Source organism: Ambystoma mexicanum, chromosome 5p (genome assembly GCF_040938575.1).
Source record: "Ambystoma mexicanum isolate Mex_15411 chromosome 5p, UKY_AmexF1_1, whole genome shotgun sequence".
Lineage (NCBI taxonomy): Eukaryota > Metazoa > Chordata > Amphibia > Caudata > Ambystomatidae > Ambystoma > Ambystoma mexicanum.
The window spans coordinates 769,049,408-769,074,928 of record NC_090930.1 but is presented as its reverse complement, the minus strand read 5'-3'; positions in this window follow the sequence as shown (position 1 = coordinate 769,074,928).

The following is a 25,521-nucleotide window of genomic DNA, read 5'->3' as shown; positions in this document are numbered from 1 at the left end:
TCTCCCTCCTGTTCCCCCACCCCCGCTCATGCCCGTGTCTCTCTCCTGTTCCCCCCACCCCTGCTCATGCCCCCCTTGTCTTCCTCCTGTTCCCCCACCCCCGCTCATGCCCCCTGTCGTCCTCCTGTTCCCCCCACCCCCACTCATGCCCCATGTCTCTCTCCTGTTCCCCTCCACCCCGCTCATGCCCCCTGTCTCTCTCTTGTTCCCCACCCCCCACTCATGCCCTGTGTCTCCTGTTCCCCTACCCCTGCTCATGCCCCGTGTCTTCCTCCTGATCCCCCGCACCCCCCGCTCATGCTCCGCATCTCTCTCCTGTTCCCTCCTACTCCCCCGCTCATGCCCCATGTATTCCTCCTGTTCCCCCACCCCCGCTCATGCCCCGTGTCTTCCTCCTGTTCCCCCAACCCCTGCTCATGCCCCATGTCTCTTTCCTGTTCCCCCACCCCCCGCTCATGCCCCATTTCTTCCTCCTGTTCGCCCCACCCCCCACTCATGCCCCGTGTCTCTCTCCTGTTCCCCCCACCCCCCGCTCATGGCCCGTGTCTCTCTCCTGTTCCCCCGACCCCCTGCTCATGCCCCGTGTCTTCCTACTGTTCCCCCACCCCCCGCACATGCCCAGTGTCTTCCTCCTGTTCCCCCCACCCCCCACTCATGCCCCTTGTCTTCTTCCAGTTCCCCCCATCCCCTCTCATGCTCCCTGTCTCTCTCCTGTTCCCCCCACCCCCTGCTCATGCCCTGTGTCAACAATTGTGTTCTAAGAACAGATCCATTTTGCTTGCGGACAGTGCAGACAGGTATAGTGTCCTCAGGACACCCCATTTTGGTTAATTACGGACATTCTCGACACCGAAAGTGTTCTTAGAACAGTTCTATTTTTTTTTGCGGACAGTGTGGACAGGTGTAGTGTCCTTAGCACACCTCCATGTTGGTTAATTGCGGACATTGCGGATACCTAGTGTGTTCTAAGAACAGTTCCACCTTGTCTGCGGACAGTACGGACAGGTACAGTGTCCTCAGGACACCTCCATCTTGGTTAATTGCGGACATCCCAGACATCTGCGCTGTCCGCAGACACCTAAATTAAAACACACATATTATTTTTTATTATATACAGATATAAATTTATGAAAGAGAAGGCGAAGCAGAAGCTGACACAAACACAGGGGAATTAGGGGTTTGGAGAGGATGGATGGGAGGGGATGAAGGGATGAATGTCTCATTAAAAAGGTTTTTCTTGGTGTTCAGGGTTTGGGGATAGTTGACTGGGACATGGAGAGGGGGAACAGGTGCATGTGGGACATTGATATATATTTTTTCTTTTATGTGGTCTTCCGCAAAATGTTTAAAAAGATTGAAATTTTCCATAAGCATGTCCATTTTTTTTCCATGTGTTGCAGAGTATTTTCTAATGTCTCTTTTGGTGTATTATTTTCAATGTTTGTATGGTCTGTTAAAAAAATATATATATGTTAAGTACACATAAAGTAATGGTTATGAATTTGCTAACATAGAGAAGTGTGTACCATCAGTATCACTGTCTTTAGACATTTCCACACGTGGGACATTTTCCTCAAGCCATTCCAAAGTACTGGAAATTTCTGTGTAAAAAAATATATTACTTTTAGTGTACCAAATACAGAAAGTTTAGAAAAAAAAAAGAAAAAAGAAGTTTACTTACTAGTTTCTGGTATGTTGTGTTCTTACTGTTGTGTAGGTCTGCTGTTGCTCTTAGGTGTGCAGTTTCTGTCAGGTAATTATGTTGGAGGCATATCTTTTTTGTTATGTTATATTCCATCTCAGTACATATGGTATTTAAATGGATGGTTGATATGTTACATATATAGGTTCCATTTCTTATTTATTATTACATATAATGTGTTTATGGGCTGCTTTTTGAACTTTTTCAGTGTTTATATAGCATGATAGAACAATCTGAGATACCCCCTGAGTTTTTGGGTAGTGTCGCACAGTTCGCGGACATCAAAATCACTAGCAGGATATATTTATAAAGTAACGGAATCCTAGTAAACATCTATCAAATTCACACTATGTATATGTGTATTCAGTAAAAAAAAAAAACGTTGATAAAGGGATGTTATGGTTAAGTTGTGTTACTAAAAACCTTTGAAATTCAGTTAAAAAAACTGTGTTAAAGAGACGTTATGGTTGCAAGCAAAACCAAAAAACCGCTGAAATTCACCAGTTATGGTAAGCTATGCAACCATAACTCGTGCCACCACCGTGCATCGCTACGACTAACACCCAGGACATCAAAGATGACATGACAAATGTCATTGATGACATCACTGATGACATCACATGTGTATTTACTTTTTATAAAAACTCTGTACAAGGGATTTTCATTATAATGTTGACAGAAAAAGTGTTAAGGAGCATTGGAATAGATATCTTGAGCTATGTAGTGCATTAGACAATACATTGATATAAATAGCATTCTATTATGAAGTTCTTAAAAATATACTAAGCTACTCCCCCCCTGCTCATGCCCCATGTCTTCCTCCTGTTCCCACCAAACCCTGCTCATGCCCCATGTCTTACTCCTGTTTCCCCCACCCCCCGCTCATGCCCCGTGTCTCTCTCCTGTTCCCCCAACCCCTGCTCATGCCCCATGTCTCTCTCCTGTTCCCCCACCCCCGCTCATGCCCCGTGTCTTCATCCTGCTCCCCCTGCTCATGCCCCGTGTCTTCCTCCTGTTCTCCCCACCCCCTGCTCATACCCCGTCTCTCTCCTGTTCCCCCGCCCCATGCTCATTCCCCATGTCTCCCTCCTGTTCCCCCCACCCCGATCATGCCCCATGTCTCCCTCCAGTTCCCCCACCCCCTGTTCATGCCCCGTGTCTCTCTCCTGTTCCCCCCACCCCCCGCTCATGCCCCGTGTCTCTCTCCTGTTCCCTCACCCCTTGCTCATGCCCCGTGTCTCCCTCCTGTTCCCCCACCCCCGCTCATGCCCCGTGTCTTCCTCTTGTTCCCCCCACCCCGCTCATGCCCAGTGTTTCCTCCTGTTCCCCCCACCCCCAGCTCATGCGCCATGTCTCTCTCATGTTCCCCCCACCCCGCTCATGCCCCGTGTCTACCTCCTGTTCCCCCACCCCCGCTCATGCACCATGTCTTCCTCTTGTCCCCCCCACCCCCGCTCATGCCCTGTGTCTCCCTCCTGTTCCCCCCACCCCCGCTCATGCCCTGTGTGTCTCTCCTGCTCCCCCCACCCCCGCTCATGCCCCGTGTCTCCCTCCTGTTCCTCCCACCCCCCACTCATGCCCTGTGTTTCCCTCCTGTTCCCCCCACCCCCTGCTCATGCCCCATGTCGTCCTCCTGTTCCCCCCACCCCCGCTCATGCCCCGTGTCTTCCTCCTGTTCCGCCCACCCCCCGCTCATGCCCCGTGTCTTTCTCCTGTTCCCCCATCCCCTGCTCATGCCCCATGTCTCCCTCCTGTTCCCCCCACCCCCGCTCATGCCCCGTGTCTTCCTCCTGTTCCCCCATCCCCTGCTCATTCCCTGTGTCTTCCTCTTGTCCCCTCCAGCCCCCGCTCATGCCCTGTGTCTTCCTCTTGTCACCCCCGCACATGCCCCATGTCTCCCTCCTGTTCCCCCACCCCGCTCATGCCCGTGTCTCTCTCCTGTTCCCCCCACCCCTGCTCATGCCCCCCTTGTCTTCCTCGTGTTCCCCCACCCCCGCTCATGCCCCCTGTCGTCCTCCTGTTCCCCCCACCCCCACTCATGCCCCATGTCTCTCTCCTGTTCCCCTCCACCCCGCTCATGCCCCCTGTCTCTCTCTTGTTCCCCACCCCCCACTCATGCCCTGTGTCTCCTGTTCCCCTACCCCTGCTCATGCCCCGTGTCTTCCTCCTGATCCCCCGCACCCCCCGCTCATGCTCCGCATCTCTCTCCTGTTCCCTCCTACTCCCCCGCTCATGCCCCATGTATTCCTCCTGTTCCCCCACCCCCGCTCATGCCCCGTGTCTTCCTCCTGTTCCCCCAACCCCCGCTCATGCCCCATGTCTCTTTCCTGTTCCCCCACCCCCCGCTCATGCCCCATTTCTTCCTCCTGTTCGCCCCACCCCCACTCATGCCCCGTGTCTCTCTCCTGTTCCCCCCACCCCCCGCTCATGGCCCGTGTCTCTCTCCTGTTCCCCCGACCCCCTGCTCATGCCCCGTGTCTTCCTACTGTTCCCCCACCCCCCGCACATGCCCAGTGTCTTCCTCCTGTTCCCCCCACCCCCCACTCATGCCCCTTGTCTTCTTCCAGTTCCCCCCACCCCCTCTCATGCTCCCTGTCTCTCTCCTGTTCCCCCACCCCCTGCTCATGCCCTGTGTCTTCCTCCTGTTCCCCCACCCCCCGCTCATGCCCTGTGTCTCTTTCCTGTTACCCCCCACCCCCGCTCATGCCCCATGTCTTCCTCCTGTTCCCCCCACCCTCTGCTCATGCCCCGTGTCTCTCTCCTGTTCCATCCCACCCCCCGCTCATGCTCCGTGTCTCTCTCCGGTTCCCCACACCCCCCGCTCATGCTCCGTGTCTTCCTCCTGTTCTCCCCACCCCCCGCTCATGCCCCGTGTCTTCCTCCTGTTCCCCCCACCCCCGCTCATGCCCTGTGTCTTCCTCCTGTTCCCCCATGCCCCGTGTCTCTCTCCTGTTCCCTCCCCCCCGCTCATGCCCCGTGTCTTCCTCCTGTTCTCCCCACCCCCCGCTCATATCCCGTCTCTCTCTCCTGTTCCCCCCACCCCCCCATGCCCTGTGTCTCTCTCCTGTTCCCCCACCCCCCGCTCATGCCCGTGTCTCCCTCCTGTTCCCCCACCCCCCGCTCATGCCCCATGTCTCCCTCCAGTTCCCCACCCCATTTTCATGCCCCGTGTCTCTCTCCTGTTCCCCCCACCCCGCTCATGCCCCGTGTCTACCTCCTGTTCCCCCACCCCCGCTCATGCACCATGTCTTCCTCTTGTCCCCCCCACCCCCGCTCATGCCCTGTGTCTCCCTCCTGTTCCCCCCACCCCCGCTCATGCCCTGTGTGTCTCTCCTGCTCCCCCCACCCCCGCTCATGCCCCGTGTCTCCCTCTTGTTCCTCCCACCCCCCACTCATGCCCTGTGTTTCCCTACTGTTCCCCCCACCCCCTGCTCATGCCCCATGTCGTCCTCCTGTTCCCCCCACCCCCGCTCATGCCCCGTGTCTTCCTCCTGTTCCGCCCACCCCCCGCTCATGCCCCGTGTCTTTCTCCTGTTCCCCCATCCCCTGCTCATGCCCCATGTCTCCCTCCTGTTCCCCCCACCCCCGCTCATGCCCCGTGTCTTCCTCCTGTTCCCCCATCCCCTGCTCATTCCCTGTGTCTTCCTCTTGTCCCCCCCAGCCCCCGCTCATGCCCTGTGTCTTCCTCTTGTCACCCCCGCACATGCCCCATGTCTCCCTCCTGTTCCCCCACCCCCACTCATGCCTGTGTCTCTCTCCTGTTCCCCCCACCCCTGCTCATGCCCCCCTTGTCTTCCTCGTGTTCCCCCACCCCCGCTCATGCCCCCTGTCGTCCTCCTGTTCCCCCCACCCCCACTCATGCCCCATGTCTCTCTCCTGTTCCCCTCCACCCCGCTCATGCCCCCTGTCTCTCTCTTGTTCCCCACCCCCCACTCATGCCCTGTGTCTCCTGTTCCCCTACCCCTGCTCATGCCCCGTGTCTTCCTCCTGATCCCCCGCACCCCCCGCTCATGCTCCGCATCTCTCTCCTGTTCCCTCCTACTCCCCCGCTCATGCCCCATGTATTCCTCCTGTTCCCCCACCCCCGCTCATGCCCCGTGTCTTCCTCCTGTTCCCCCAACCCGCTCATGCCCCATGTCTCTTTCCTGTTCCTCCACCCCCCGCTCATGCCCCATTTCTTCCTCCTGTTCGCCCCACCCCCCACTCATGCCCCGTGTCTCTCTCCTGTTCCCCCCACCCCCCGCTCATGGCCCGTGTCTCTCTCCTGTTCCCCTGACCCCCTGCTCATGCCCCGTGTCTTCCTACTGTTCCCCCACCCCCCGCACATGCCCAGTGTCTTCCTCCTGTTCCCCCCACCCCCCACTCATGCCCCTTGTCTTCTTCCAGTTCCCCCCACCCCCTCTCATGCTCCCTGTCTCTCTCCTGTTCCCCCCACCCCCTGCTCATGCCCTGTGTCTTCCTCCTGTTCCCCCACCCCCCGCTCATGCCCTGTGTCTCTTTCCTGTTACCCCCCACCCCCGCTCATGCCCCATGTCTTCCTCCTGTTCCCCCCACCCTCTGCTCATGCCCCGTGTCTCTCTCCTGTTCCATCCCACCCCCCGCTCATGCTCCGTGTCTCTCTCCGGTTCCCCGCACCCCCCGCTCATGCTCCGTGTCTTCCTCCTGTTCTCCCCACCCCCCGCTCATGCCCCGTGTCTTCCTCCTGTTCCCCCCACCCCCGCTCATGCCCTGTGTCTTCCTCCTGTTCCCCCATGCCCCGCTCATGCCCCGTGTCTCTCTCCTGTTCCCTCCCCCCCGCTCATGCCCCGTGTCTTCCTCCTGTTCTCCCCACCCCCCGCTCATACCCCGTCTCTCTCTCCTGTTCCCTCCACCCCCCCATGCCCTGTGTCTCTCTCCTGTTCCCCCACCCCCCGCTCATGCCCGTGTCTCCCTCCTGTTCCCCCACCCCCCGCTCATGCCCCATGTCTCCCTCCAGTTCCCCACCCCATTTTCATGCCCCGTGTCTCTCTCCTGTTACCCCCACCCCCGATCATGCCCCGTGTCTCTCTCCTGTTCCCCCCACCGCCTGCTCATGCCCCGTGTTTCCCTCCTGTTCCCCCCACCCCCGCTCATGCCCCGTGTCTTCCTCCTGTTCCCCCCACCCCCGCCCATGCCTAGTGTCTTCTTCCTGTTCCCCCCACCCCCCGCTCATGCGCTGTGTCTCTCTCCTGTTCCTCCACCCCCCCGGTCATGCCCTGTGTCTCCCTCCTGTGCCCCCACCCCCCGCTCATGCCCCGTGTCTTCCTCTTGTCTCCCGCACCCCCCGCTCAGGCCTCGTGTCTCCCTCCTGTTCCCCCCACCCATGCCCCGCGTTTCTCTCCTGTTCCCCCCTCCCCGCTCATGCCCCGTGTCTCTCTCCTGTTCCCTGAACCCCTCACTCATGCCCTGTGTTTCCCTCCTGTTCCCCCCACCTCCGCTCATGCCCCATGTCTTCCTCCTGTTCCCTCAACCCCCCACGCATGCCCCATGTCTTCCTCCTGTTCCCCCCACCCCCCTCTTATGCCCCGTGTCTTCCTCCTGTTACCCCAGCCCCCGCTCATGCCCCATGTCTTCCTCTTGTCCTCCCCACCCCCGCTCATGCCCTGTGTCTTCCTCTTGTCCCCCCACCCCCCGCTCATGCCCCATGTCTCCCTCCTGTTCCCCCACCTCCTGCTCATGCCCTGTGTCTCTCTCCTGTTCCCCCCACCCCCCACTCATCCCCTTGTCTTCCTTGTGTTCCTCCCATCCCCGCTCATGCCCCATGTCTTCCTCCTGTTCCCCCCACCCCCCGCTGATGCCCCGTGTCTTCCTCCTGTTCCCCCCACCCCCGCTCATGCCCCGTGTCTTCCTTCTGTTCCCCCCTGCTCATGCCCCCTGTCGTCCTCCTGTTCCCCCCACCCCCGCTCATGCCCTGTGTCTTTCTCTTGTCAACCCCACCCCCCGCTCATGCCCTGTGTCTTCCTCCTGTTCCCCCCACCGCCCGCTCATGCCCTGTGTCTTCCTCCTGTTGCCCCTACCCCCACTCATGCCCCTGTCGTCCTCCTGTTCCCCCCACCCCCGCTCATGCCCTGTGTCTTTATCTTGTCCCCCTCCTATGATGCTCCTTGTTTACCTCTTGTTCCCCCCGCTGATGCCCCGTGTCTTCCTCCTGTTCCCCCACCCTCCGCTCATGCCCTTTGTCCTCCTGTTCCCCTCACCCCCTGCTCATGCCCCGTGTCTTCCTCTTGTCCCCCTCTCCTATGATGCCCCTTGTTGACCTCTTGTTTCCCCACCCCCCACTGATGCCCCGTGTCTTCCTTCTGTTCCCTCACCCCATGCTCATGCCCTGTGTCTTCCTCCTGTTCCCTGCACCCCCCACTCATGCTCTGTGTCTTCCTCCTGTTCCCACACCCCTGCTCATGCCCTGTGCCTTCCTCTTGTTCCCCCTCCTATGATGCCCTTGTTGAGCTCTTGTTCCCCCCAACCCCTGCTGATGCCCTGTTGTGTTCTCTTTATACACCCTGCCTTCCCTTTCCATGATGACCATCTTGGTAAAAGATTTTCCTTCCTACACCGGGAAGCCTCAGGCGTACCAGTTTGGAAAGGAAAATCTTTTTTTTACCACCCTGGGTTCCCACTTTGAGGACCTAGGATGCTAGTGGTCTTCATCCATTGAAAAGGACGTTATGGTTACGTTGCACTAATAAAAACCTATGAAATTCAGTAAAAAAAAAATGTGTTAAAGGGACGTTATGGTAAAGTTGCACTAATAAAAACCTATGAAATTCAGTAAAAAAACGTTGTTAAAAGGACGTTATGGTTACAAATAAAATCGAAAAACCCCTGAAATTCCCCAGTTATGGTAAGCTAAGCAACCATAACTCGCGCCACCACCGTGCACTACTAAGACTAACACCCAGGACATCAAAGATGACATCACATCCCCCAGCAGTGAGGGGCACCTGCCAGCAGGCCCCCACTCATTTCCCCCAGCACCCGCACTCCCCAGCAGTGAGGGGCACCTGCCAGCAGGCCCCCACTCATGTCCCCCAGCACCTCCACCCCCCAGCAGTGAGGGGCACCTGCCAGCAGGCCCCCACTCATGTCCCCCAGCACCCCCACCCCCCTGCAGTGAGGGGCACCTGCCAGCAGGCCCCCACTCATGTCCCCCAGCACCCCACCCCCCAGCAGTGAGGGGCACCTGCCAGCAGGCCCCCTCTCATGTCCCACTCATGTCCCCCCACCCACTCACCCACCCAGCAGTGACATGCCCATCTCATGACACAAACCAAATGTCAACTATGTACATCAACACAGGTCCGTCACACACACACACACACAGGTTGCCATTGATTGAGTAAACCCACATGTCGACATGCATGAACCCAATGAGCGAATCCCACACATTGAAGAAAAACATCAAAATGTATTAACACGAAAATCAATTTAAAGCATAAAATAATGGCAAACATGAAATGAAATGCATGTCCAAATAATAAAAAAAAAATCCTCAAAAAATCCCAAGTAATCCAAAAGAAAAATGGCCAAAACTCCCTGTCCACCAAACCAAATCCAAATGAAACGCAAAAAGGTAAATCCATTGATCCATGGTGAAATGAAATTAAAATGTACAAATAAATCCAACGTCCAACTATGTACAATCCAATTTTCAAGGGTCCATGAGCCCAACCAAATAAATGAAACCTATCTAATAACCTACCTAACAAAAAAACTATATACAAAAGTGTGGGGCATAGTCCAAAAGCCACAAAATAAAAAAAAAGGAAACCTAACACTATGAACTATTTACAATGGCGGCGGGCAAGTCCTGCGTCTCACTCAGTGATGTTTTCGGCCAGGGCATCATCGAACTCCATGTCTATTTGCTGGAGGCTGGCCTCTGTCCTGGCCCAGAGGTCTCGCAGGGAGGCACTCATGGCCTGTTCCAACTCCCTGCGAGTCGCCTCGAGGCACTCGGCCCGCCTCAATGCACGACGCATGGAGAACTCTGCCCTGACCATGGTGAGCCATGCCTCTTCTGCCCGCCACCGCTCCGCACCTATACACTGGCCCAACCACAGCCACATGGAAGACGCACCCATTCCAGCGTCCTCCTGCCCTGTGGCCGATGCCTGCCCCCCTGATGTCTATGGCCCGAGCCATCATAGCTGCCACCTAGAGCCTGCTCCTGCTGCTGCTGTCCATGTCCCCTGTCCGATGATGCCTGCACATCCTCCACCAGCTGGTCTCCAGTTGTGGTGTCCACCCCTGCTGGACCGCCAACTCCCGACTGTGGCAGACATGGGATCTCCACCAAGCTGGCTGTGTTGGTCAGGCCAGGTCCACAGGGGGCCCTGGTGGAATCTGGGCCAGAAGACGGCAGGGAGAACGATTGGCGCATAATCTCTACAGAGGATGAGAGGTCCGCCAGAGGGCGCGTCACATGTAGGAACCCACCGACCAGGGCCCCTCCCAACAGTGCCATGTCGTGACGCTGCTGTTCGAGATGGCGTGCGTTCTCCACCCAGGAAGAACGCACGTCATCACGAATGTCATGCGTGCGCAGCGCAACACCAATCAGGACGGAGCCCATACGTTCATGGGACCCCTCGTCCGCAGGTAGTGGAGAGGCAGATGACATGGCACTCTCCCCTACCTGCGGACGGGCCTGGGACGGGGCATCCCTGGGGGTGCAGTCACAGGGTCAAGGACAGCGACATGCACAGGCCCCTCCGCAGTGGCCTGTGCTGCCTCCTGACCCTGGACTGCACCAATTGCACCAGTGGTACTACCCCCACCAGGCCCATGTGCGGCTCAGTAGCAGGCTCCTCCTCCTCTGTGGAGACCACCAACCTGGATGTCTCTGCACCATCTTCTGCCATTGCAAGCCCCTGTGGGTGCTCACCCGGCCCTTCCGCCACAGCCGTAGTGGCAGACGCAGCACCAGCCCCCTCGATCCTGGATGATTGCAAGTCCTGGGAGGGTGGCTGGGCCTTGCGTCGCTGCCCGGTGGAGGCATCCCCGCTGCTTGGCTCCACAGCGCTGTCTCTGCCCTCTTCTTCACTTGACGCTGCATAGAGGGAGACATAGAACACAAGCATCAGGGTACAGTACAATATTCCCCTAGACAGGAAGCAATAACACATGATTGGCAGTGTCAAACATCACTTCCATCCTGTCCCTCCACAACACATGGGTGAATGCACGCAACACACATGCAGAAACCGGCACGGCGCCTGCAATTAACATCAGCATCCATGTACAAGGGCCTCCATTAACCAAAATGTTGCCTTCAAACTCACATGCATCATGGCTCACACTGATCCCATGCACACACATCACCGGAGGGTCATGCATCATGGCTTGAACACCACAGACACAGTGGATAGACACAGTGCATACAACGGTGACTGCACTGCATGAGTGAATGAACACATCATCACGGACATGTGTCATGCATCCATGGCGTTTCAAAGTCACACACACACTTCTCAGACACACACACATGTGCACCATACATGTACATGACAGCACCACCCATCCCTCACACCCCCTCCATGTCCAAGAACAGAGACTGGCATGCTTTCATGTGTGCATTTGGCATACAGCTCCCCATGTTGCATTTTAACACATGTACCAACCATGTGGTTCACACTTTACTGGTCTCACATGCATGACCATGAAGTCCCTGCACACACATATCCATACATGGCCTATGTCACACATACAGGCAAGTATCAGACTACCAGCACACTGCAACATGCCCTGTCTCACACACCAATGCTTGGCCACTTACCGCTCAACTCTAGACGGGTCTTCCGCCGAAGGATCTGGGCGTGGAGCGCTGGACATACGTGTTCCAGGACCCTCATCTGGATGTCACTCATGCTGACCCGGCCCCCCTCCACGAGGCGCCGGGCCTTGTAGAGGGTCCTGGACGTGAAGTCCTCCCAGCACTTCTTGAAGTGCTTGATGTCGCGGGTTGCCACCCCCTCCATGTTGAAGGCAACCACTACGTCATCCCAGATCCTCTCCCGTCCTTCCTTGTTGACGTGTGATGTTCCGAAGAGGGCATCAAAATGCCTGAGGACATGCTCCACCAGGACACCAACTTCCTTCACACTGAAGCTGGTGGCCCTCTGCCTCTCTGGCTGGGGGTCACCAGGGGTGTCAGATGGTGTTTGCCCCGACATGCCGACCCCCCTTTGCAGGCGTGGTTAGGCAACTGGGTCCTGGGGCTGGGCTGTGGAGCGATGGTATCCCAGTCGGGAATCTTCTGTTCCAACAGGGGTGGACACAGCAACTGGAACCCTGGCTGACGTGCATGCACCAAATTGCAGGGCACGTGGGCAACAGGCAGGCAGGCAGCAGCAGATGGCAGGTGGGAGCGTTCGTGCGGCTCTGGGGGGCAGTAATTCAGCTTTCTGGGCAGGAGCGTGGTCTTCCGTGTGTTGTTGCGTGGCCAGCTTGAAACGGAGTGATTTGGCACGTGAAAATCTTGCACATCTGCATGTAATTCAAGGAAAGGCCCTTAGCGCGTAAGCGCGTCTGTGATGTGACGTGCAAGGGTGTTTCCCTCAACACGGGTGCATGTTCATCGTATATGTGCAAAAACTGCACGTCCGAGTGCCAGTTCGTGTAATTGGAGGAAAGGGCCTTAGCGCGTACACGGGTAATTGATGTTGTACCTGTGGGCCGGTTTAAAAGGTACGCCTAGGACGCCATTTACTTGTACGTGCTTTTTGTGGAGAGCGAGTGGGTGAATTTTGTACTTCTTGTCGGTTCACACGCGGTTACTTCACAGCGTTTCAAGTTCGTACTCCCTGTTACCTCTGACAGCGTTCAATTTTTTTGGTTGGCCCTGTTTCCTCAAACAGCGTTCACTTCTTCTTTTGTCCTGTTTCCTCAGACAGCGTACAATTCTTCTTTTGGCGGGGGTGCTGCCAACGCGCACACACGTGTCTTTTTCACATTCTTTTTCCAGGCATACGGTGAGTCGCGCACGTATTTACCATCTATGCTTGCCCCGTGTGTTGCGTACCCCTTCAGAGGTCATTGTAGGCTGCGTGTATTACGCATACGCTTATTTTTGAGTTTTTGGATGCCACAGCGTAGTGCGGGTTCATTTTTGTTTTCGGGGTGCCTGTGCGTTGCGTGACCCATCATCTTCCCCCAGGGGTCACAGACAGCCTTGCTAGAGCACTAGAGTACGAATTCCATCTAGTACCCTACCCCTTTAAGCTCCAATTGGCCAGGACAGTAGTTTACTGCTACTCCCATACGCACAACAACTTCAGTGCCATGGTTGGGAGGCGACCAAGCGGTAAGGGAGGCAAAGGTGGCCGACCTTCAAAAGGTGGGATGGTGGGCACGGTAGGAGATGTGGCCAGGATTTGCAGGGTGCCCCTAGACCCCCATGTGTGGAACACCAATCAGGGACACCCATGCCCCACCCACTCATGGTTGTGGGAAACATAGCTGACACCATCCCAGCTCAGCCCTTGTTGGACCGGCCCATTGTGGCACCTGAACCGGCACAGGAACACTCCCAGGCTGACTTCCAGGTCAGCAAGTCTAAGCCACGTGTGGCGGTGCAAGTTGTTGTCACCAGGCCACGTGGATCTGGGGCAGCAATGTGATCTGCTGCCCCAAGTAGGCAGGGAGGGGAGGCTGCAGGGGCAGCTGCAGCTCTATCCACCCCAGCTCTGAGTCTCCCAGCCAGCACAGTGTCGGTCCAGGTCCATCAGATCGACGTTGCCCCTGCCAACATCACCCTGCAGTCAATGGCTGCACCAAGACCTATGGCCATTGTGCCTTTGCACACTCCTAGTACACAGTCCACCGGCTGTCTTCCCCTACTGACCAGAGCGGCATAAGCCATTCAGGATCCGCACCACCTTTGAAAAAGAAGAAGAAGGGTGCTCTGACACTACAGGCTGAGACCCCAGACACGGCTACACACTCCAGCACGTCGAGGAAGCCTAGCTTTAATGACGCCGAACTTGATGCACTTGTGGCCTATGTGTCGGAACATAGCCGTGAAATGGTGGTGACTGCAGGGTGCAAGACCACACCTGGTCAACGTAGGGCACACTGGCAGACCATCGCGGACCACATTAGTGCCCTTGGATTTGTGAGGCGCACAGCTGATGATTGCTACAAGCTGTGGAATGACCTGAAACGCAGAGCAAAGAACAAGCTGGCCTCAAATCATGACTCTACTCTGGTGACTGGCGGTGGGTCTCCACCAGAGGACAACCAACTCACTGAACATGAGTCTGTTGCTGGAACCTTCATCACAGAGGAACAGATCCAAGGCGTGGGAGACCTACCTGATTATGACGCATTTTCTGGTGAGTGCCCATGCATGTGTGTGTAATCCATGTGTATGTTGTTTGGGTGATGGGTTCTGATTGAGCGCCAGGTGAGGGTGTGTACTCCAGAGTGGTATGGGGCACCCATGTGCTTACTCTAATACATTCACGTGCCTTGGATTTGGGTATGACAGTATCCCTTCTGCCCACAGTAGCCAATTAGCGCCACATTACTGCAGTTGCTCTTGACCTATCATCTTGCAACAACATTTTTCAGATTTTTTCAGTGTTCATTCTGGGTGATTGTTTCAATTCTGCCATTTTTGCTACACATTTTTCAGCCCCAATGCCACAGATGTGACATGCTTCTGTCATTGATTACACCCCACATTGGCCCACATTGGCCCACATTTGATGCCTTGTTATGTGAACAATTAGACCATTCAGGCGGATTGATTATTGGCCTGCTCACATTAATTTTTGGGGCCTGTTTGAATGTGGAACATGATAGTTGTTTGCTGTCATGTTAAAGTGACCAACCATTGATGTGTACATCTGCCAACAATCACTGTATTATTGTACACTGTATGTGTTTCAGTGTGTGGCACATGCATGTTTTGCCACACTATTTAGCATTTTTCATCTCATCATGTCCATCTCACATGGATGGGTGACAGTACTCATTCACTGACATATCGCTGTAGTTGTCTAATGCACCATGGCTATGCTACATGCCAGCTGTGTGCTGGCATGTGTCATGTATGTGTATTGGACATGCCACTCACAGGCTAATGTGTGATGCCAGTTCTACCCACCATGCAGCAAGTGTGTTGCTTTTCCATCTTGGTGTCCTCATTGTCTGCTTTTTCCCTCCCCTTCCAACTCATTGACAGTGCATGCATGCCAGGGTTATAGTCATGCGGGACATGTGTAAATCATGTACAGGATCTCTGTCTTGTCAGGCCTATCTGTGTGCTATGGTGCTCATGCCTGTTTGCATTTGTTGTATTTCATGTTTTTGCAGGTGATGACGCACTTGATGCTGGTGAGGTTGAGGAGATGGTGCAGACCCAGGAGGGATCTCAGCCATGACCGAGCACCAGTGGAGGACGTGGTGTGGTGGTGGGTGAAAACCCTTTCTTAATGCAGACCATACTGTCCAGGGTTGCCTCTGGGTGCACCTCCCCAGACCTCTATTCAGGTGCTGAATTGGATGATGAGACTTATGTGCTGTCGCAGGTGAGTGCTTCTGGCATGGATTCTGTTCTGTCCAAACAAACTGCACCAGGGGTAGAACCCTCTATGGGGATGTCAGTGTTGGTAGGTCTGCCTTTGGAGGTTACGGATGCAGGGTCACACTCCACAACATCTGATCCTGTTCCTGGGCCAGAAGATCAGAGGGGGAATGCAGTCCTGCAGCCTCAGGCAGTGCCAGCACAGCAAGGTGCAGATCGCCTTGCCCAAACAGGTGTGGTGCCCGCCGACGCAGTGGCTTGCCCAAACAGGTGTGGTGCCCGCCGTGCGCCACCAGGCAATACTGTATGGGAAAACTCCATGTACGGTATGGCAACCCAACAGGCAGCATCAGTTGAAATGATGGCTCAAGCAATGGAGAGGGTGGCCAATTCCATTATCCCTCCTGAAAGGCAGATGGAGCAACTACAGCAGGCAACAGACTCCATTTGCCAATCACACAGGGAAGACATGTTGGTGTCCAACAGGGACCGACGGGCGGCACTGGAGACTCTGCGTGAAGCCATATCAATAGAGTCACAGGGCCACAGGGAAGCCCTGAGGGTAGAACTCCATAACATCAGGAACACTCTGCTTGAACTTGAGGCTTGCCAAAATTTTAGGGCAGAACAGCAGCTGGAGCAGCTCACACGTTCGCTCTCAGCTGAGCTGCAGGCAACCCGTGAGGAGATCCGGGCATCACGCGGGGCCATGCATGCAGAAATGCAGGCAACTCTTGAGGTGCTGCATGGGGATCTCTGCACTATCATCCTCCAGAATCAGACCTTCCAGACATGCATGCTTGCTGCCATTGAGGACCGTATCAGGGATTTGCGTGGGCTTCCTCCCATTGCACCACCACCTCCTGATGCAGCAGCAGAGGGTGAAGAGACCGACATCAGTTCTCCCGCAATGGCATAGCCGTGCAGGCCATGAGCCCCTGGAGTTATTTTTTTTCCCAACATCCACGCAGGTGGGTGTTGGTGTGCACCCTGTCCTCGAACCTCCTGGGTGGCCTCCCCCCCGGCCCCCACCTGGCTATTTTTGATTTTTTTTTTTTACAGTGTGTTGCCTTGTGTGGCTCCCTTGGGCATCCACTGTGTATTCCGGCTGGGCACATGCAGGCTTGTCCTGAGTTTGGGTTAAATGCTTGGGTTCGTGGCACACACAATACCTCCTGCTACCCATTTTCATGGGCTTGCAAAGGGTGTGACCAAGTGACAATGACTTACACGGTGACATTGGGCTCCCATGAGCTGTGTGGGCAGTCTGTAGTCAATACTGTGTGGACATCCCTAGTGGGTATTGTTGTTGTATTGAACACTGCATGGTGTATTTATATGTGCTTGTGCATCCATGTCTTCCTCAAAATTTGCAGGTAACTTCTTCATGTCTTCACAAGGCCGTCTCCTTTGCAGATGGAGTTCATGTTGTATGCAGTACACTGACACATTTGCGTGGCAGCAACACTCTGCAGTTGGAAGGGGTCGATGTGCTGGCTTATTCAGGTTGTAAGACTACCACTACTTTGACTTTGTACTATCATGTTTTTGCAATGTTTCATGCTGTGTTGATGTATTGTGTTGGTGGTAAGTATTTGGTCAAGTGTGTTGTTTGTTATTGATTACTGGGAGCATATTGTCTGTGGGCTGTTTACATTTGGGACAGTGCACTTTGTGACACTTGTGTCAGTTCTTGTGCATTGCTTTGTTTGCTTTCACATTGCATGACATGCCATGGTGTGTTGGGTGGTGGAGATGAGGAGGGGTTGGGTGACAGGGCGCTATTTTCATGTTGTATTTTGCTAGGGGGTAGTCATTCATGCAGCATGAATGTATGTTTTTTAATGACACAGCATTGGTTGTCTTTGGATAGGTAGGGATGCACACAATGTCACACTTCCAGGTGACCAGTCTCAGGCTGGTATGGTTGTGACAGTTGACTGTCCCTTATGTCATCATCATTGATTGTCAGCTGGTATGTGCCAGGGCTGTGTGCACTCCACAGGGGTGTAATTTTAGGTGAAGTAATTAGCCACCAGCTGCGTACGGGCTGCCTCACCACATGCCCTTTCCCCTCCCATGCGCAGCAGCCGTGCATGTGGTTGGGGATGTGGAGGCACCACCATGTCCACCGGCAGGCCCTGGCGTGTTGCAACGTTGTGCTGCCACTATGATCCTGCACACCACTGGGGGAGCGTATAGCAGCTGCCCACCAGACCGGTCAAGGGAGCGAAAGCGTGACTTGAGCACTCCGAATGTGTGCTCCACTATGCCACGGGTTGCAATATGGGCTGTGTTGTATCTTACCTCGGGTGGTGTGGTGGGGTTCCGAATTGGCGTCATCATGTGGGTGCTCAGAGGGTAGGCACTGTCTCCTGGGGAGGTGATGATGGGTATCATTAGTGGGATTGTGACATTCCTCAGTATCGGACATGCATGCATGTGCAGTGGCATTTATACTCACCAAGCAGCCATGTATCGCCATGCCGCCCAGCTTCTAGGTCCCAGTTTAGGTTTGACATTCTGTATATGAAACTGTCATGGGTGGACCCTGGATAGTTGGCATATACTGAGGTGATGATTCCCTTGGTATCACATACTACCTGCACGTTGATGGAATGCCAGTGCTTGTGGTTTCTATAGATGTGCTCTGATGCCCTGGGAGGACGTAGAGCCACATGGGTGCAATCAATGGCACCTAGCACTTTGGGGGAGTGTGCCACCCCGCATAAATCCTGGACAACAGCCTGCCTTTCTGTTGGTGTTCTGGCTAGGTATATGTGCCTGCGGACTGAGGGGCGTGCAGTCATGATGGCCAAGACCTGGAGTAGGCAGCGTGACTGTGTGGCCTGTGACACCCACCCCACTATAGCACTTGTCCGCTGAAATGACCCAGTAGCCAAGAAGTGCAGTACATTGAGCACCTTTTCCAAGGGGCTCAGTGCTTGGGAGCACAGGGTGGGTGATGTGAGGTCATCCTGCCACTCACTCACCAGGTCGAGTATTATGTGAGGTGGAAACCTGTACCTCCCATACACCTGGTCATCAGGCATCCCAAAAATGCTGGCCCTGACTATCCTCCTCCTCCTCCTGCAGTATCCCACGACCACTGCTGCGAGGAACGGTATATTCATCATAGCGTCTGAGCTTGTTTGTTGTTTGGTGCACTTTTATGCTGCGCGGGTCCACGTATACCTGCTTCCTGCTGGCGTACGTGTTTCCAAATTAGCACATCATTTTTGGTGCATGCATTAGCCCTGTTCGATTCCATGAATACGTGTTGTATGCGTGCGTGTGGGTGTTCTGCGCATTTGCCTCCTGTACTTGCCCTGTAACGCCCACATTTTCACGCTGTGGTCCCCATTCCGCGTGTTACGCCCCGTGTTATGCCTACTTTTGTTGTGTGCACTGCGCTAAGTGCGCTTTTGCTGTGCACGTAGCGCACGCTGTTTGATGACGTGTGCGCCCGCGTGCGCCACGCAGGATTTTAGTGCTTTTACACGCGCACAGACTTCCATGAATCACTGTGCACGGGTTTCGCTGCGATTTTCGCACTTGCTCTGTGATTCGCACGCTTTTGCACGCTTGCACGGAAATTTTCAGCGCACATTAATTCCATGAATCGGCCTGTTTGTTTTTTTTTTCGATTTTACTTGTAACCATAACGTCCTTTTAACAACATTTTTTTACTGAAAATATATATACGGATTTACACCAAATTTGCGGCAGGAGCGGCGGCTTGGTCCCGAAAGTGTGCTTTGCTTTATTTGGTGTAAATCCGTCCAGTAGTTTTTAAAAAAATGACAAAAATGTAAGTGAAAAAAATTAGTGATATCTGTGTTCGCTTCGCGAACACACTTCCCTGTTCTCTCTGGTGCAGGACGGTGATTGGGCAAGCAGATTGCGTGATGTCCGCGGACATCTGACGTGCTCTCTCATTGGATGTGTGAAAGCGTGCAGTGTGTCTGGCTTCAGAGACGCCCGCCATCTTTGTTCCTCGCATGAGAGGCTTTGTAACCCACCTGCACAGTAAGTCCCCCACCCCGGCTCATGCCTGTGTCAGTCTTCTGTTCCTCCCACCCCCGCTCATGTCCGTGTGTCTTTCTCCCTCCCTCCCGCCCACCCCCCGCTCATGTGCGTGCATCTTTCTCCCTCCCGCCCACCCCCCGCTCATTTCCATGTGTCTTTCGAGCCTCCCGCCCACCCCACGCTCATGCTCCGCTAGTGCCCCGCTCGTCTCTCCCACCCCCCGCGTGTCTCTCCCACCACCCGTGTGTCTCTCCCACCCCCCGCTCATGTCTGTGTGTCTCTCCCCACCCGCCGCCCGCTCATGTCCGTGTGTCTCTCCCCACCCGCCGCCCACCCCCCGCTCATGTCCGTGTGTCTCTCCCCACCTGCCGCCCACCCCCCGCTCATGTCCGTGCGTCACCCCCCACCACCCGCTCATGTCCGTGTGTCTCTCCCCACCCGCTACCCACCCCCGGTCATGTCCCGTGTGTCTCTCCCCACCCGCCGCCCACCCCCAGCTCATGTCTGTGTGTCTCTCCCCACCCGCCGCCCCCCGCCGCCCGCCCCCCGCTCATGTCCTGTGTGTCTTTCTCCCTCCCCCCCACCCCCGCTCATGCCTCATGTGTCTCTCTCCCTCCTCCCACCCCCGCTCAGGCTCTGTGTGTCTCTCCCCCTCCCGCCCACCCCCCGCGTCATGCCCCGTGTGTCTCTCCCCTTCCCCCACCCACCGCTCATGCCCCGTGATTCTCTCTCCCTCCCCCCACCCACGCTCATGCCCCGTGTGTCTCTCTCCCTCCCCCCCACCCCCGCTCATGCCCCATGTGTCTCTCAACTCCCACCCACCCCCCACTCATGCCCCGTGTGTCTCTCACCTCCCGCCCACCCCCCGCTCATCCCCGTGTTTCTCTCCCCTCCCGCCCACACCCCGCTCATGCCCCGTGTGTCTCTCCCCTCCTGCCCAACCCCCGCTCATGCCCCGTGTGTCTCTCCCCTCCCGCCCACCCCCCGCTCATGCCCCGAGTGTCTCGCCCCTCCCGCCCACCCCCCGCTCATTCCCCGTGTGTCTCTCCCCCTCCTGCCCACCGCCCGCTCATGCCCTGTGTGCCTCTCTCCCTTCCCCCCACCCCCGCTCATGCCCCGTGTGTCTCTCTCCCTCCCCTCCACCTCCGCTCATGCCCCGTGTCTCTCTCCCCTTCCCCCCACCCCCTGCTCTTGCCCCGTGTTAGGCAGAACCCTGTGCAGTTGCCTCTGGGACCACTGCAAAATGTTTAAGTCTACAGGAGTTATCAGTAAACCCGATTGGTAGCAGTCTGTACCACCCAGATTTACCTGGTAGCCGTGGCTGAGCAGTCAGACTTCTCTCGAGACGAGTTAGGCTGTATTTGGAGTATACAGGATAGGGCAATTTACACAGTAGAACAAGCAGACACTGATCAGAGCTTGGGTGTAAAGATATATAATTATTTATTTAAAAACACATCTATGGAAAACACACTGGCACTAATATGGCAAACAACTTCAATCACAGTTACTATAAGTATATATCAATCCCATAACAATATTTCGACAAGTCTAGGTTCAACGGCACCACTTATTTGCAGACAGAGGTGAATGCTTTAACCTAGATGGCACTCTAGTATTCGTTAGAAAGGGAGAGAAAAAGGCAGGGTGTGAAACCAACTCAGTACTAACACGTTTACAAAACAAATGCAAGGCGAGCAGGGCAGGGTCTACTGTAAATCACAAAGTTCAGAGGCCAGGCCCACCGGAGAGAGGCAAGGCTGTATGTCCCAAACGTATCACAGTGGAAATGCACTTCAAGTCTTTGTAGCAAAATGTCACAGAAAGGTTGGACCAGTTTTAGAACAAACGTTTAAGAAGGTCCGGAGGCGACCCAATGGAAAGGTAAGGATTTAAGACACCGCATGCTAACCGTTTCAAGGGAAGCCCGGCGGACACAGTACCTTGCAAGTGAAGCGACAGCTCCGGCGGGGGCAGTTGTTCCTGGTGGTGGATGCAAGTCAGGGCTTTGCCAGAAGATGAGAGGATCCCGTCGTCGAGGAAAAGTTGAAGATCGTTGCACCACCAGGGAAGAGACCGGCCGCGGAGTGCTCCGTCACAAGGCACCACCTTTTGGTCGCGGTACAGTGGTTAGTGGCTATCCGGTTGCCGGGGTGCTCAGCACGGGCAATTCGACCACTAGACGTCCTGGAAGCGAAGAAAAAGCAAGGGACTGGTTGTTCCCACCAGTCAGGGGAAGAAGACTCTCCAGCAGGGAGATCTCCTCTGTCGTTGGGAAGTGGTGAGTCGGTTCAGCAGGGCTCCACCGGAGGTGTCGTCTTTGCAGGTTGGCTCAGCTTTACCCTCGTCGGATTCTTAAGTCCTGTGGCGACTTCTCAAGTTCCAGTCTCAAAAGCCCTGCTTTTATGCAGAAAACCCCCATTCATTCAGCCTAGCTGTCAATCAAACATGCTAAATGGTGAGCGGGACGGCTCACCATTCAGGCCAATCACACCAGAGTGCGACTTGATTTGGCAAGCCAAATCAGTCCAGGGTGCCTAAACCCCCTCCCACACATCCTGTGGTACCCAGACAGAATGGCACCACTCTGGAGGGCTTCGGTGCAGAAGCCCGCCAAAAGTGGAACAAAGGGCTCAACCTTTGGTTGGGAGTTACAGAGGCGAACACATACACCATTTTAAAAACCGAGTTCTGGCAGAAAATACCAACCGGTGGATTTATTTAAGACAAATAAACTGGCGGTATGTTAGAGACTAATGTGAAAAAGTATTAGCCTCCAACAATGGGAAGAATCCCATAGGAATATATTTGCGGTCGAATATAAAAAGTAGTATCCACTTCCACCAGCCAAAACTCGATGAGGGGGATGGGACAGTGCCCCCTCGAACAACAGACCCAGCAGTAATCGAATTACCTCTACCAGTACGTCCACAATAGGATGGTTTGTACTAGTTCCATTAGTAAATTTAGGTCTAGTAAAGCCAATGGTGACTTTACATGCCCTGGGAGACAGTAGTCAGTCCCAGGGTATGGAGTCTATGGTGGGGATCCTCTAGGACAACCCAGTATTACGGCACAGAGGGTGCGGTGTAACACACATAGCAAAACACATGAGGCTCTATGGAGTAAAAGACCCCATAGCCCATAGAACACATTGACATTCAAAGAAATCAATTACATTCATGTCCAAGAGTGGGAGGAAAAGAGTCTCACTCTTGGCAGGATGAAAAAAACAAACTCCAGAAATCCAGCAAAGCTGCTGGGGGACTCACTAGGTTAGGAAATTCAGCCTAAACAGAGAATTCTCCCTAACACTCGCCCCTACCCCCAGACTAAGGGACAGGAGGATTTAATCCACTCCTGGATGAATCTCATACCTCTAGTCGAAGATATACATCCTAGAGAGACCATCAGCATTTTGGTGGTGACACCCTGACCTGTGCTCAATGGTGAAATCAAACCCTTGCAGGCAGATTGACCATCTCAGTAGTTTTGGGTTTTCCCCTTTCATTTGCATTAACCATCTCAAGGGTTGGTGGTCAGTCTGAATGACAAAAATAGAACCATACAAGTATGGCCTAAACTTCTTCAGAGCCCACACGATAGCAAAGCATTCTCTTTCGATTGTTGCCCACCTTGTTTCAGGATCCTTCAGCTTGCGGCTGATGAAGCAAACGGGGTGCTCCCTACCTTTCCCATCCAGTTGACTAGTACTGCACCCATTCCTACATTTGAAGCATCTGTCTGCACAATGGAAGTTTGGTGGTAATCAGGAGCTCTGAGTACTGGGGCTTGGCAAAGAGCCTTTTTCAGGTTTTCAAAGGCCTGATGTCAGGCTGAGAGGTCCTGTATCCGCGGAAGCTGCTGAACCCCCGACAATCCCCCTGAGATGTAATTCCCAGAACTAGATTTCAATTCAGCTCTGTAAACTACACCCCAAAGGGAAAGGGGGAAGTGGATAACAAAACAACACCAGGCAGACTGCGTCAAGGCTAACCAGAGCTGAACCTGCAGAGGATATAAGAAAAGCAGATACAATTCCTTAACTTACTTACTTAACCTTATGAATAGGAAGACATTAATCCTTAACTAATAATGAAGAATCATACCTGGCTCTTCTCTTGAAATTTCTTAGAGAAGCTGATAAAGAAGCTGAAAATCTCTCTTACTTGAGACACTTGAAATTCACAGCAACTTCTTACTTTAGGCAAATCTGTAAATCTTAGTTCATTGTCTTTTTTCCAAAATGCCCTGGATGTCCAGTTAGATTGTTTTTAAAAATATTCTTTCTTTTTCTTTCAAACTTTTCAAACTATTTATAATTATATTGAGTTTTTGAATCCTTGAAGAAAAAACATGTGTTAAATGCACACGCAGGTTATCTCCATTCAGATGAACGATGAACTTCACTTAGAAAACTTCCTGGTTGAAGAACACGCGCAAAGAGTTCACTTACGAACGAATACACGCGATTAAAAGAATCCACACGTGCAAAAATCCACACGCGCAATAATGTTCTCGCGCGGAACACGCGAAATAAAAACACCCGCGCTCTTGAGTTGAAACGCGTCAAATTGATTCTCACGTGAAGGAACAATCGCGCTGGAAAACACAAGCGCTCTTTAGTCCACACGCGACGTATAGATTCTCGCGCTAAGGAGCACCCGCGCTATGAAACACACGTGCACTTAAAATCGCACGCGACAAACAGATTCTCGTGCTCGGAACACCCGCGCTAGAAATCACACGCGCTCTTTAGTTCACACGCGACAAACAGATTCTCGCGCTAAGGAACACCGCGCTGGAAAACACACACGCACTCCGGGAGTTCAAAAGTTCTAGTACAAACACAACTTTTCACGAATTTTCAAGGAGAATGTCATTATGATGAACAGAGTTACAGTACAAATAAAGTCACTTATCTCCTGAGCGAATTCATAAGGATCTTCTGCTTTTCCTGTCTTCAAAAACGAATTCCAGCCAACTGATAGCTTCTCCTGTAACCCCCAAGAAAGTAGCCGCTCAACTGCTGACGCCTGAAGGATAAAATCCACCAGGCCTAAGACTAAAGCAGGAGCAGCCACTAAACACGTCCTCTCAGATGGGGTTTTGATGATGAAAGGCATAGAGTGACAGTTTAGAATGTTCATTGTTGTTCTGCATTGTCTTCTAACCAATCAGAGCTGTCACTGTGAGGCTCCATTTTGCCTTGGGTCAGAACCAGGATTCTGAATCAGCAAGTTAAGGCCTAACCAACTATAATAGAAAACTTCCCACCCACACAAAGCTAATCTGAAAAGGATAAATAAAGAGAAATAATGAGAAGGAAACTTGAATAAGGGAAGAAAACCTGACACCTGATTGCACTCCTCGTTCCATCTAACCTTCTTAGGGAATTTTGGAGAAGAGATGACATTCAGAAGAGAAGCCATGGTCCCATAGTTCTCAATGAAATTCCTGTAATACTCACTGAGACCTAAGAAGGCTCTCATCTGGGTCTGAGTAGTAGGTGTTGTCCAATTTTGCACAGCTTCAATCTGAGCAAAGGCCTTATTTCTCCACCTACTACCTCATGTCCAAGATAGACTACCTTACTCTGTCCAATTTGGCATTTACTCGCCTTTATGGTCAGATTGGCTCGTCCAAGAGCCTGCAAAACATCTCTTAGTTGGGTTACATGTTCTTCCCAGGAATTGCTGAACACTGCTATGTCATCCAAGTATGCCATGCAGAAGTCCTCCATCCCATTCAGGACCTGGTTTACCATCCGTTGAAATGTAGCAGGTGCATTTTTCAATCCAAAAGGCATTACTGGTATAAGCCAATGGGAGTAGAAAATGCAGTTTTCTCCTTGGCATGGTCTGTCAGGGCTATTTGCCAATAGCCTGACATCAAGTCAAATGTGCTGAGGAACTTGGCTGAACCAAGTGTATCCACCAACTGATCTGTCCTTGTCAAAGGATGGGCATCATTCTTGGTGACTGCATTAAGAGATCTATAGTCCACACAGAATCCAAGTTCTTTAGATCCTGCCTTTGGTACTAACACAACTGGGCTAGACCATGGACTATTAGAGGGCTCTATTACCCCAAGATCAAGCATCTTGCTGACCTCACCTTTGATGTGGGTTCTTACACTTTCTGGCATTCTGTATCCTCTGCTTTTGACTGGCAGACAGTCACCAGTGAGTATGTCATGCTGGCCCCAAGGGGTCAAGCCTGGTGAAAATGAGAACAGAGAGGCA